We start from the raw sequence: 12,534 nt of genomic DNA on the forward strand, positions 1-12,534 counted from the left end.
ATAATAATGATGATTTATCCTGGGGATGGGTTATCAATATCAGATCGGTGGGGCTCCGACACGCGGCACCGGCTCTACCCATCAGCTGATTGCAGCGCTCAAGTGTAAATAGTGTGAAGATTGAACATCACAGCTCCATTCACTGTACTGTGGGTCCTGCAGATCAGCTAATATTCATGTAATAGGAGCTGATCTGCAGCACCAGGGAGCGGCCACTACAGAGTGAACAGATCAGTGATTTTTCAGCTCCTCAACACTGTTTACATCTGACCTCGGCCGAAGCTGCAAACAGCTGATTAGTGGAGGTGCCGTGTGCCGGACCACCACAAATCTGATATTAATGAGCTAACCAGGGGATAAGCCATCAAAATGTTTGTCCTGGAAAATCCCTTTAAGGCCCACCTGCACATAATAAATATATATATATATATATATATATATATATATATATATATATATATATATATATATATATATATATATAGCAAAGAGTGGGAAGGGGTTAATCACAGGCTCATAAAACGGACAAACAACACAAATATTGGTTCTATCTTTTACACATTTGGGGTAGCCCTTAAGAGGGCCGTTGGGTCAAAGAGAGAGAGAGAGAGAGGGGAGGGATAGATACCGGGAGATACCAAGAGAGAGAAAAAGAGAGAGACCCAACCAGTGCAAGGCTAAGCCGGGCAGGCGGCAGCAGCTATTTATACCCACTGCTGATCTCTGATTGGTGGAAAATCTGGGTGTGGCTGCTATTTATACCCACTGCTTATCTCTGATTGGTGGAAAATCTGGGGGTGCCTGCTCTGTGATTGGTGGAAAATCTGGGCATGGCTGCTCTGTGATTGGTCAGCATTATGACCTCACAGTGGCGATGACTCATACCTCCTGGGTGGTTCTTCTGGGCAATTCTGTTTTCTGATTGGTGGAAATTCTAATCAGCATTATGACCTCACAGTGGCCGTGACTCATGTTTCATGGACTGTTCTATCTGGGTGACCTGAAACATGCTGATCTCTGATTGGTTGAAATTCAAGTCATCTTCATGACATCACAATCAAGAAGAATGAATATCCAATTTACTTAATATAAATGACCAGCAATGCTGTTCTCTTAATGGTGGAAATTCAAGTCATCTTCATGACATCACAATCAGCATGTTATTACTGCCGATATGTCCAATTTTTTTCCTAAATTTCCTACGTTTGTCCTAATTTATTAGCACATATATACCACTCATTCCTACAATCAAAGGATCAGGAAACCCCTCTGAAATCAATATCCTACAATTTACCCCAACAGCAAAAAAACAACTATACACAAAATACCAAAAGGTATATCAGATTATTAATGAGCAAATAAAAGACACATAAAAATAATTTTTAGAAATGTGTAGAAAAAATGCTGTAAAGTAAGAACGCTTCAAAAATAGAAATGTTAATGATCTATTTAATCAATTAACAAAATACAAGTGAATGAACAAACGAAAAATCTAGATCCAATCAATATTTGGTGTGACCAACTTTTCACTTTAAAACAGCGTCAATTCTTCTAGGTACACCTGCGCAAAGTCAGGGATTTTGTAATAATGCAGTCAGGTGTCTGGTCATACACCATGGCAAGACTGAGCAAGAATACACAAGGAAGTTATACTACATCAGCAAGGTCTCTAAGGCACAAATTTCAAAGCAGATTGAGGGTTCAAGATGTGTCATTCAAGCACTAGTGAAGAAGCACAAGAAAATGTGCAAGGTTGAGGTCAATAGATGCAGTGGTCGGCCAAGGAAACTTAGTGCAGCAGATGTATGACACATTATGGTTACTTTCCTTCAAAAGCGGAAGATGTCCAGCAGTGCCATCAGCTCAGAACTGGCAGCAACCAGTGGGACTCAGCTTCACTCATCTACTGTTCAGAGAAGACTGGCCAGAAGTGGTCTTCATAGCAGAATTATGGTGAAAAAGCCATATCTTCCACATCAAAACAAGGCCAAGTGACGCTGAGTCACTGCATTAAAACAGAGAAAACGGGGAAGGAGGGGGGGGATTGGCAAGTTGTGCGCGGTTGAGCCAAAATATGAAAAATGTGGTTGTTACTGTAGGGAGTTTGTTCACTGAAGGGCTGGAGAGCAGAACAATAATGAGTGTCTGTGGTCAATAGTGATGCATAACCACGGTGAAGGGTCCTGTAAGTTTGGGGCTGCATTTCAGCAAATGGAGTTGGGAATTGGGTCAGACCTCATGCTATAACATTTTCCCCCATCATGGGCTCCTCTCTGGCATATTGTCCCTATTCTGGCATAATTTCCCTCATTCTGGTTTAAGACATCGCTGTTTCCTCCGCTGCACCTCCTGCATTCTTCAATATCCAGATCCATATTCCAGTTTGTCTTCTCTTCTGCACTACGTGAGTCCACAATCAACTGAGGAATGCCTACGTCTGCTTACTATCCTTATTTCTGTTTGCATATTACTGTACCTAAGTAAACTTGGACTATCGTTAACGTTTACATACCCTAATAGTAATGAAGGCCGTGCCTTACAGATTAGGTTCTAAGAAGTGTTGTTTGGAATGAACTTACCTTCATAAACTGTTTGCTGTGATCTTTTGCACTTGAGTTTAAAATAGACTTTCACACTACTCTTGTCTCAGTCTCTGCTTTTTTCGCCATTGGACTTCAGGGTATCTACTAACATCGTAACAGGCAGTTCCTTTGAGCTCATGATTCTCATTTGGTCTGCCATGCACTGTGAGCTGTGAGGTCTTATATAGACAGGTGTGTGCCTTTCCAAATCAAGTCCTATCAGTTTAATTAAACACAGCTGGACTCCAATGAAAGAGTAGAACCATCTCAAGGAGGATCACAAGGAAATGGACAGCATGTGACTTAAATATGAGCAAAGGGTCTGAATATTTATGACCATGTGATATTTCAGTTTTCCTTTTTTAATAAATTTGCAAAAATTTCTACATTTCTGTTTTTTTTCAGTCAAGATGGGGTGCACTGTGTACTTTAATGAGAAAAAAAAATGAACTTTTTAGAATTTACCAAATGGCTGCAATGAAACAAGGAGTGAAAAATGTAAAGGGGTCTGAATGCTTTCCGTACCCACTGTATATAGTACTCAATGGGTGTGGCCTGCCTCTGATTGAGAAGTGCTTCTTCCGGCAGTCTGAATAAGGGTCTATCGTTAGGGGTGTGACTAATTTGTTTTCACTTAAGGTGATATATGTCCCGCTTTTAATGAGATTTAATAACATTTGTATTTTAGGGTTTCTATTATAATTCTGGGATTTCCTAATTTGTTTATAGAATTTTTGAATTGCATAACACATAGGATAAGGATAATAGGTTTAGTATATGAGATAGGAAATAGTTATTGATAGAACTAGTGCAGTGGATGGGCACTAGTGTTAATAAAAAGAGGGGCATTTCCTGATAGTGTGCGCCATGTCCCATGATTTGGGAATCTTACAGACCATATTGCACTATCATTAAGTTGCTGTTTTGTTGCTATGCAGTTAGGTTTTCCTTTCTTATAAGTTTGTCCTTTGTCTCTCCCTGTCTCTCTCAGATGTAGCTGTGATGTCAGTAACCCCTCCCTTCTTCTCCATTCTTCTTCCTCATTCACCATTTTCAGCCATGTTAGAAGCTTATGTGCTTCCAGCCCGTTTCTAAAAAAGTCTTTTTACCTGCTGTACATTTGCACATCATCGAGTATTCTGCTAGAAAATAAATCTTCTTCTGAATCTTCAACAATGTGCTTCTTGCAGTCGAGTTAAACTATCTGAAGACATCACTATGTGTGAGTACGGTAAAGAGACAGCCTAGAAACGGTGTCTCACAGCGCCCTATGCTTGCAGCTTAGTCATGGAGTCAGAATAGTGTGAGTTCAGTGAGAGTTAGTGAAGTGCATAGTGAAGGTGAAGTTCAGGTGCGGTGGGCTGCTAGGGGCAGCATGTGTCACTTGTTCCAGGCAGTGGGAGGCATTACTGGGATCCAGAGCAATCGCTCCAGTCACGTCCAGAGCCTAAGGTCTGGTATAGGAGCTGCCGGATACTTTGTGTACTCTGAAGTACAAAGGAAGATGGACAGGGACCTGCATAGATGGAAGTTGAAGGCCAGTCCCGGGTGCACTGCAGAGGTGGACGAGAAATACAGGATGAGCTAGCAACAGGGCTGAAGAGGAGTTATGCTAAGAAGGAGGATAATGTGAATTGCTGTGCCTTATCCTGTCTGTACCCACCTGATGAACTAGAACTGTCAAGTATATGTTTGACTGTTACAAAGAACTTTGTGTCCCCTAAATTGTGTGCGGCGGCTTCTGAGGAAAGAAGCCTGAAGGCAGTGGAGGCCTGCGGCCTACAAGAGAATGTGCTGCACCCCACACCCTAGACCACACTGGGACTGGGACACCCATTGTCTGTAAAGTGCCAGAGCGAAATCAGACAGACGTTCAGTCACGACTACCGCTCTGTGCCACTTTACAAGATGAGTGATAAGGGAACTTCTCGATCAGAAGAGAAGAGGAAATAATGGTCGCTGCCCAAACTGTGACAAGAACAGGACCACAATGTGTGTCACCCTGGCCTGGATGCCACAAATGTATAATAAAGCTGTGTCTGAGAGCAAAGGGGAGGTCCTCTAGTCAAGGGCCATTAGCATGCAATACCTCCTGTCACAGGCCAGTAGGGGGAGCAGGCTGCCCCTATAAAAGCTGGAACTGGGGGCAGGGTTAGAGAGAACTGGACAACCTGTCTCTGGATTGAGAGGTGTCCCAGAGCCGGGACAGACAGTTGTGTTGCAGCCTAAGAGGACGTGTGGCAGTAGGAGAGCCACGAGCCAGCGACAAAAGGCGAAGTGAGTCTGTCCTGGCAGATAAAGAAACTAATCTTCCAGACTTTGGTGTCTGAGGCTGTGAGGATTCCACATCCTACAGCAGATAACCAGTCCGCAGGGGACTGTATGTTCCTTGGCCTAAGAAGCCCGGAGGCTCCGCCATAGCAGAAGGGACCAACAGAGCCGTACCAGGCCGGGAGTAGCAAGGGACCCAAGTTGCAAGCCATACGGGCGAGAGGACACGGTGAGCTCAGGAACGTGGGCTGTTACATTACCAGAAGGGAAATAGCCAGAAGGAGCACAGAGAGCACGGTAGGCCGACACCCTCATCTTGACCAGGGCCAGCTTCCCACTTGCTCTCAGACATCCAGGCCCCCTCCTAGCCGGGCCTGTTTCTGGGTCGTTTTACCTGTTCTAATAAAGACCCTGAACTGTTTAAGAGGCCTCCGTTTCCTGGCTAACGCGGTTGGAATCATCCCCTCCATCATCCATCATACACTGCCCTGGGGCCCTACTCTTCCCGTGGGGAGTTGTACTATTCGGAGCTGCACATTTACATCTGCCCCAGAGGTCTGCACTGCAGCGGCGGTTAGCACTGACCGCAATCCACGGGTGGCGTAGTCGGACATTACTTAAAACTTCTAAAGGACTGCCACTGGCCTGACCACCCTAAGCCACGGACCGGGTTGCCACCACTACCCCCATCGTCTCCCTATTGCCCGGCTCCGAGTGTCCCACGGCCCAGGGGGTGAGTCAGCTTTGGCGTAGTCGGCAGGATTGTAACCAACCCGCCACAAACGGGTATTGCGTGTCTGAAAAAGACTGTACACGTACCTGAAGAAGAGTTTTTCCACCACCCGGAGCCGTTTCCCGCCATTTTCAACCGTCTCCCGCCATCTTCCGTCGGTTCCCGCCATCTTCAGCCGTTTTCCCGCCAACGGATGCCATCTTCAGGACGCTGCGCGGGAAGACGAGGGGCGTGGACGTCCAAACCGCGCGAGACCCGAATCTCCGCCCCACGCACCGACGCTGCGTAAGGTCCTGGAAGGGAGAGAGAGCGACGCTGACGTCATCAGGACGCGACGCAGGTCCTCGTCCGGAGCAGCACCAGCGGAGTCGCGGCCTACAGAAGAGGATCGTCAGAAGGTAGACCACGCTTAACTAGGGTGGAGGAAGATGTCGGACACTGAGGCGCCCACTACCACCAGCACAGCTGCAGCAGCGGTGATGCCATTTTCCCTGCCCTACGTCAATGGAGGGCCTGGTTGCCTAAGTATTCAGGGGAGCCCCATGCCCTAACTGACTTTAAGGAAAGGCTGTACAGTTTGTTCCAAGTTTACCCCCTGACAGAGGAACAGAAGATTAGCATACTGACAGGGCAGTTAACTGGCACAGCCCAGCGGGAGGTAAAGTAATGGCCCGCTGAGGAGAAAAGGACCGTAAAGGACATTCTGGCCCGGCTGCGGGGTACCTTTGATACACGTACCTCCGCTGAAATTAAAATGCGGTTCTACGGATGTAAGCAGCGGGCACAGGACAGCATCAGAGACTATGCCCTAAATTTGCAGGAAGCCTTGAGAGCGATCAAACAAGCTGACCCTGGCAGCGTGCAGGATACGGATAAGCTACTAACAGAACAGTTCATAGAAGGTCTGCTGTCTAGCGCCCACAGGACCCAGCTGCGCCTCATGTTCTTTCAGAACCCTGATCTGACCTTTGCCCAATTCAAGGACAGGGCCATAAGGGTGCTCCGTGAACCCGCAACAAGTGGCGCTATAAACCCCCGGCGCCCTGCTCTCACCTACCACCAGAAGGCGGCGCCCTCCTCTGTGGACTCTGTGGGGGACGATGCACAGGCCCTGAACCAAGCCCCGTCGAAAGATCTGCATCACCAAGTCCAGGAGCTGACCAGGAGCGTTGCGGCATTGACCAGGACCGTCCAGGCGTTACAAGTGGACCCGTCAAGACCCATCGAGTTGGCTTCAAGTCCGGAGAATGTCCCGTGGCGTCGACAGAGGAGGACCCCGTCGTTCCGAGGGAGGCCCACAGATCGCTACGCAGAGGATGGACAGCCCATTTGCCGTCGATGCAACCAGCCCGGACACATTTCCAGGTACTGTAATTTAAACGGGTCCAACCTGGGGCAGAGAGCCAACCCCCAGGCATAAGATCACCAGGCCCTTATAATTGGCGTGATAAGTACGTTGGGGGGGGCGCCCGGTTTTACCCGTGGTGCTGAACGGTATCCCCATGAGCGCCTTGCTGGATACCGGGTCGCAAGTAACTACTATCCCTTATGTACTTTTTAAGCAGTATTGGACTGATGCTGATATAACACGGTACCCAGACAGTGACTTGAGCATCATCGCCAGTAATGGCTTGCCCGTGCCGCAGATGGGGTTCAAGGAAATGACCATTAAAATTGGTAAAGTTGAACTACCGGCACAGGGAGTGATTATTGTGGACATTGACCGTCGTGAAAGTCACCCTAAAATAACTGTGGGTACTAACGTGATTGAAAATTGTCTTTCAGAGGTAATTGTAATTCTACAACAGGTGGCAGTGAATGCTAGTTCCAGCCAACAGAGAGTCCTCAACAAGGAGATAAAAGCCCTGATGAGACGGCAGCAGGTAGAACTGTCTGGTGGTGAGATCGGTAGCGTAAGACTGAGTGACCCATTCCCCATTTCCATGCCTCCCAAAAGTGAAATGATGATCTGGTGTCGGACTGCAATCGGGTTGAGAGGTAGAGACTACCAAGCCATGGTAGAACCCGTGTACTCAGACAGCAGGCCCACCATTTTGACAGCCTGGGGGGTGGTTGATGTCCGTCATGGGAGGGTGCCCGTTCACATTCTCAACATTGGGGAGAGGGAGGTACACTTACCCAGGTACGCTACACTTGCCAAACTGTTTGCTGTTGAGCACAAAGCTATCAGGGCCGTGGAACCTTTGCCTCCCTCTCCACAGGCGGAGAGTAATGGCTCCCAGAAACAAAAGGAGGACTGGTGCCAGAAACTCCATGTGGGTGCTGACTCCACTCCCCTGCACCAAAAACAAGGAGTCTACCGGGTGGTACAGGAGTACGAGAGAGTCTTTAGTAAGCACCCGCTAGACTTCGGCAGAGTAAAAGGGATAGAACACCACATCCCCACAGGGAGCCACCCACCAATAAAAGAGAGACACAGGCCTGTACCCCCTGCACATTATCAGAACGCCAAAGGTATGCTGCGGGAAATGAAAGAAGCTGGGGACATTAGAGATAGCTGTAGCCCCTGGGCAGCCCCCCTGGTTCTGGTAAAAAAGAAAGACGGCACCATGAGAATGTGCGTGGACTATAGACAAATCAACCGTATCACCCACAAAGACGCATATCCGCTGCCTAGAATAGAAGAGTCTTTAGCCGCACTAAAATCAGCTAACTTCTTTTCTACTTTGGACCTTACTAGCGGGTACTGGCAGGTTCCTGTGGCAGAGGCTGACAAGGAGAAGACCGCCTTCACCACCCCGATGGGACTGAGCGAGTTCAACTGTATGCCCTTCGGGCTCTGGAACGCACCAGGGACCTTCCAGAGGCTGATGGAATGCTGTCTAGGGCACCGAAACTTCGAGACTGTCCTCCTTTACCTGGACGACGTGATCGTCTATTCGAAGACTTACGAGCACCATCTAAAGCACCTGGCCGAGGTGTTCGAAGCCCTGGCAGGCTATGGCCTGAAGGTGAAACCATCAAAGTGTCACCTGTTGAAACCGAAGGTCCAGTACCTAGGGCACGTGGTAAGTGCGGAAGGAGTAGCCCCCGACCCTGAGAAGGTCACGGCAATCAAGAGCTGGCCAAGCCCTTCGAACATCAAGGAAGTGAGGCAATTCCTCTGGTTGGTAGGCTACTACCGAAGGTTCATCCCCGGGTTCACTAAGATGGCAGCTCCTATGCAGGACTTCCTGATAGGACAGTCTAAGTCCAGAAGCCAAAAGCCACCCTTCAAGTGGGATAAACCGGAAGAGGAGTCCTTCCGTCAGTTGAAGATGGCCCTCACAGGGGATGAGATCCTGGCCTACCCTGATTATGGCCAGCCTTTTATTCTCCACACAGACGCCAGTAATGTGGGACTGGGAGCCGTACTGTCATAAAAACAACAGGGCAGAGAAAGAGTGATCGCGTACGCCAGTCGGAAGCTGAGGCCCACCGAGAGGAACCCGGAGAATTACAGCTCCTTCAAGCTAGAATTCTTGGCGGTGGTGTGGGCCCTAACGGAACGCTTCAAGCATTACCTGACCTCCGCAAAGTTCACTGTGTACACGGACAACAACCCGTTAACACACCTAGACAGTGCAAGACTTGGTGCCCTGGAACAGCGGTGGATGGCCCGTCTCTCCAATTATGACTTCGTGATCAAGTACCGGGCAGGCAAAACCAATGCCAACGCTGATGCCCTATCGAGAATGCCTCACTTACCTGAAGGTGACGAAGACCCAGAAGAGCTGGAGGAGGTAGAACTCCCCGCGTTTCACCGGTATGGGGCCGCTCAATACTCCCACCGCGTGAAGGAGGAAGATTTAACAACCGTTATGATCAATCCCCTACCTCACCACAGCTGGGCCGAGACCCAAGATAGTGACCCTGCAATCCGCCTGGTGAAAGATCTGCTGACCCAGGAAGATGCCCGCTTAGATCCGGATGCTCCAGAGGAAGCCAAGCAGCTATGGAAAGAGAAGAGCAAGCTGTTCCTCTATGAAGGCAAGCTGTACAGAAGACTTGTCAACCACCGGACACAAGAGCTGACCTGGCAAGTCGTGGTCCCAAGGCGGGATGCAGCTATGGTCCTGCGGGCTTACCATGACAGAGCGGGGCACTTCGGTTGGAAGAAACTGGAGTTCCTGCTAAGAGGACGGCTCTTTTGGGTCGGCATGAGAGGGGCTGTAGAGAAGTGGTGCAGGGACTGTGGCCCTTGTAACTTAAGGAGAAAAGACCGCACCAGCCAGAAGACACCCTTGAAGCCCATCGTCACCCAGCAGCCTCTTGAGCTGGTAGCTCTGGACCACGTCAAATTGGCTCCAAGCCGGTCAGGATACATCTACGCCCTGACAATCGTGGACCACTATTCCCGTTTTCTAGTGGTGGTCCCGGTAAAAGACTTGACAGCCCAAACGGCGGCCAGAGCCTTCCAGCAATACTTCTGCCGTCCACACGGGTATCCGGAACAGGTCCTGACGGACCAGGGTCCAGCGTTCGGAGCTGAAATCTTGCAAGAGTTCTGCAACCTCTATGGCTGTAAGAAGATTCGGACAACGCCTTACCGCCCACAAACCAATGGGATGTGTGATTAAATGAACAATATAGTCATTGATCTCCTGAAGACGTTGCCCCTGGAGGAATGCAGCCTGTGGCCAGAAAAACTGCCGGACCTGATAGACTTATACAACCATATCCCGGTGAACGCTACAAACTGCACCCCGGCTTACCTGATGCGAGCCAGACCAGGTAAGCTGCCCCTAGATCTGGAGATGGGAGTCCTAACACCTGAGGACACCTCCCTGGATGCGGACTGGGATTCGGAGAGGCGACTGCAGTACAAGAATGTACAGGAGAGTGTGGAGAAGAGCCTGGCCCAGGTGAGAGAAAGGCAAGAAAGACTCTTCAACCAACACGCCCCTGCTGGTCCCCTAGAACCTGGTGAGCAGGTCCTGAAGCGAAAGAGAAGGCTACATAAGATGGACGACCAGTGGGAAAGGGAACCCTACACCGTACTGCAGTCTGATCATGACAACTCGAAGGTGTGCGTGATCACCAAGGATGGAGGAGAAACCACTAGTACCGTCTCCAGAGACCACCTAAAAAGGTGCCCCGAACAACTCCGTAGTGCAGAAGAGGATCAAAGTGACCTTGAACCCGCAGAGGACAAGGAAGAAATGATCAGCACCGTTCTCTGAGAGTTCCCTCAGTCCTGGACTCGAATAAACGATGCCGTAGTGGTACCCGTCCTGCATTTCCTGCAACCGGCTCAGCAACAACCTACACCAGAGCCGGAAGGTGAAGAAGAGCAAGCAGTTCCAGAGGCAGAAGAGCCTGTACCAGCAGCCCAGGAGAATCAACCCTCTGCTGACAGTGAGCCTGCCATGCCTGCGATGAGCCAAAGGACCCGTAGACAGCTGCCTGCCCTACCTGTACACCAAGCTGGTAGCTCTACCCCTAACGCTAGTGAAGAAAACCAGGTTGGTCCACCACCAGACAGTGGGTTACGCAGGTCAACCAGAAGCACAAAGGGGCAGATACCCGCTCGCTGGAGAATATAGGGTGCACTAAAACTGTAAATAACCCTGTTGCCAAGTGTTGAAATGTTTGCAAATTTACATGCATGATTAGTAATTGTGTATTTCAGTTTCTTACAGTTACCGTACGGACTCAAAGGTTATGGACTTTTAATAACCGGGACTTTGTATGGACTGCGTTCGGAGCCTGACCAAGGAATGAACTAAGACTGTAAAGGACTTGGGGCTAGGACAGACCCCCACCTGGTTAAGGCTCCCCGTTGTGTTGGTGAAAATGGACACCCGGTCACAGACCACACTGTGACCTTAAGAACTCAATCTGTGCGTCACTTGCCTGATAATGTTTTATGGTCATGCATATGATCTTTGTTTATTGTTTAGTCCCGGAGTACAAAATTTTACTAGGGGGGAATGTGTCACCCTGGCCTGGATAACACAAATGTATAATAAAGCTGTGTCTGAGAGCAAGGGGGAGGTCCTCTAGTCAAGGGCCATTAGCATGCAATACCTCCTGTCACAGGCCAGTAGGGGGAGCAGGCTGCCCCTATAAAAGCTGGAACTGGGGGCAGGGTTAGAGAGAACTGGACAACCTGTCTCTGGATTGAGAGGTGTCCCAGAGCAGGGACAGACAGTTGTGTTGCAGCCTAAGAGGACGTGTGGCAGTAGGAGAGCCATGAGCCAGCGACAAAAGGCGAAGTGAGTCTGTCCTGGCAGATAAAGAAACTAATCTTCCAGACTTTGGTGTCTGAGGCTGTGAGGATTCCACATCCTACAGCAGATAACCAGTCCGCAGGGGACTGTATGTTCCTTGGCCTAAGAAGCCCGGAGGCTCCGCCACAGCAGAAGGGACCAGCAGAGCCGTACCAGGCCGGGAGTAGCAAGGGACCCAAGTTGCAAGCCATAAGGGCGAGAGGACACGGTGAGCTCAGGAATGTGGGCTGTTACATTACCAGAAGGGAAATAGCCAGAAGGAGCACAGAGAGCACGGTAGGCCGACACCCTCACTCTGACCAGGGCCAGCTTCCCACTTGCTCTCAGACATCCAGGCCCCCTCCTAGCCGGGCCTGTTTCTGGGTCGTTTTACCTGTTCTAATAAAGACCCTGAACTGTTTAAGAGGCCTCCGTTTCCTGGCTAATGCGGTTGGAATCATCTCCTCCATCATCCATCATACACTACCCTGGGGCCCTACTCTTCCCGTGGGGAGTTGTACTATTCGGAGCTGCACATTTACATCTGCCCCAGAGGTCTGCACTGCAGCGGCGGTTAGCACTGACCGCAATCCACGGGTGGCGTAGTCGGACATTACTTAAAACTTATAAAGGACTGCCACTGGCCTGACCACCCTGAGCCACGGACCGGGTTGCCACCACTACCCCCATCTTCTCCCTATTGCCCGGCTCCGAGTGCCCGAGAGCAAATACATTA

At 49.6% G+C, this 12,534-nt stretch overlaps 1 protein-coding gene across 2 annotated transcripts in view; it reads left to right on the plus strand.

Moving 5' to 3' along the window:
* The window catches only part of LOC141196868 (dynein axonemal heavy chain 12-like), an 18,200-nt gene extending 6,400 nt beyond the window's left edge, over positions 1 to 11,800 (plus strand). For both annotated transcript variants that reach the window (XR_012269258.1, XR_012269259.1), the window contains exon 5: positions 11,219 to 11,800. The gene's annotated coding sequence lies outside the window, so the exon portion shown is untranslated. The remainder of the gene's footprint in view (positions 1 to 11,218) is intronic.
* The last annotated feature ends 734 nt before the right edge of the window (positions 11,801 to 12,534 follow it).

The sequence above is a fragment of the Phyllobates terribilis genome, unplaced genomic scaffold (assembly GCF_046119375.1).
Source record: "Phyllobates terribilis strain yellow unplaced genomic scaffold, ASM4611937v1 Scaffold_76__1_contigs__length_6945272, whole genome shotgun sequence".
Lineage (NCBI taxonomy): Eukaryota > Metazoa > Chordata > Amphibia > Anura > Dendrobatidae > Phyllobates > Phyllobates terribilis.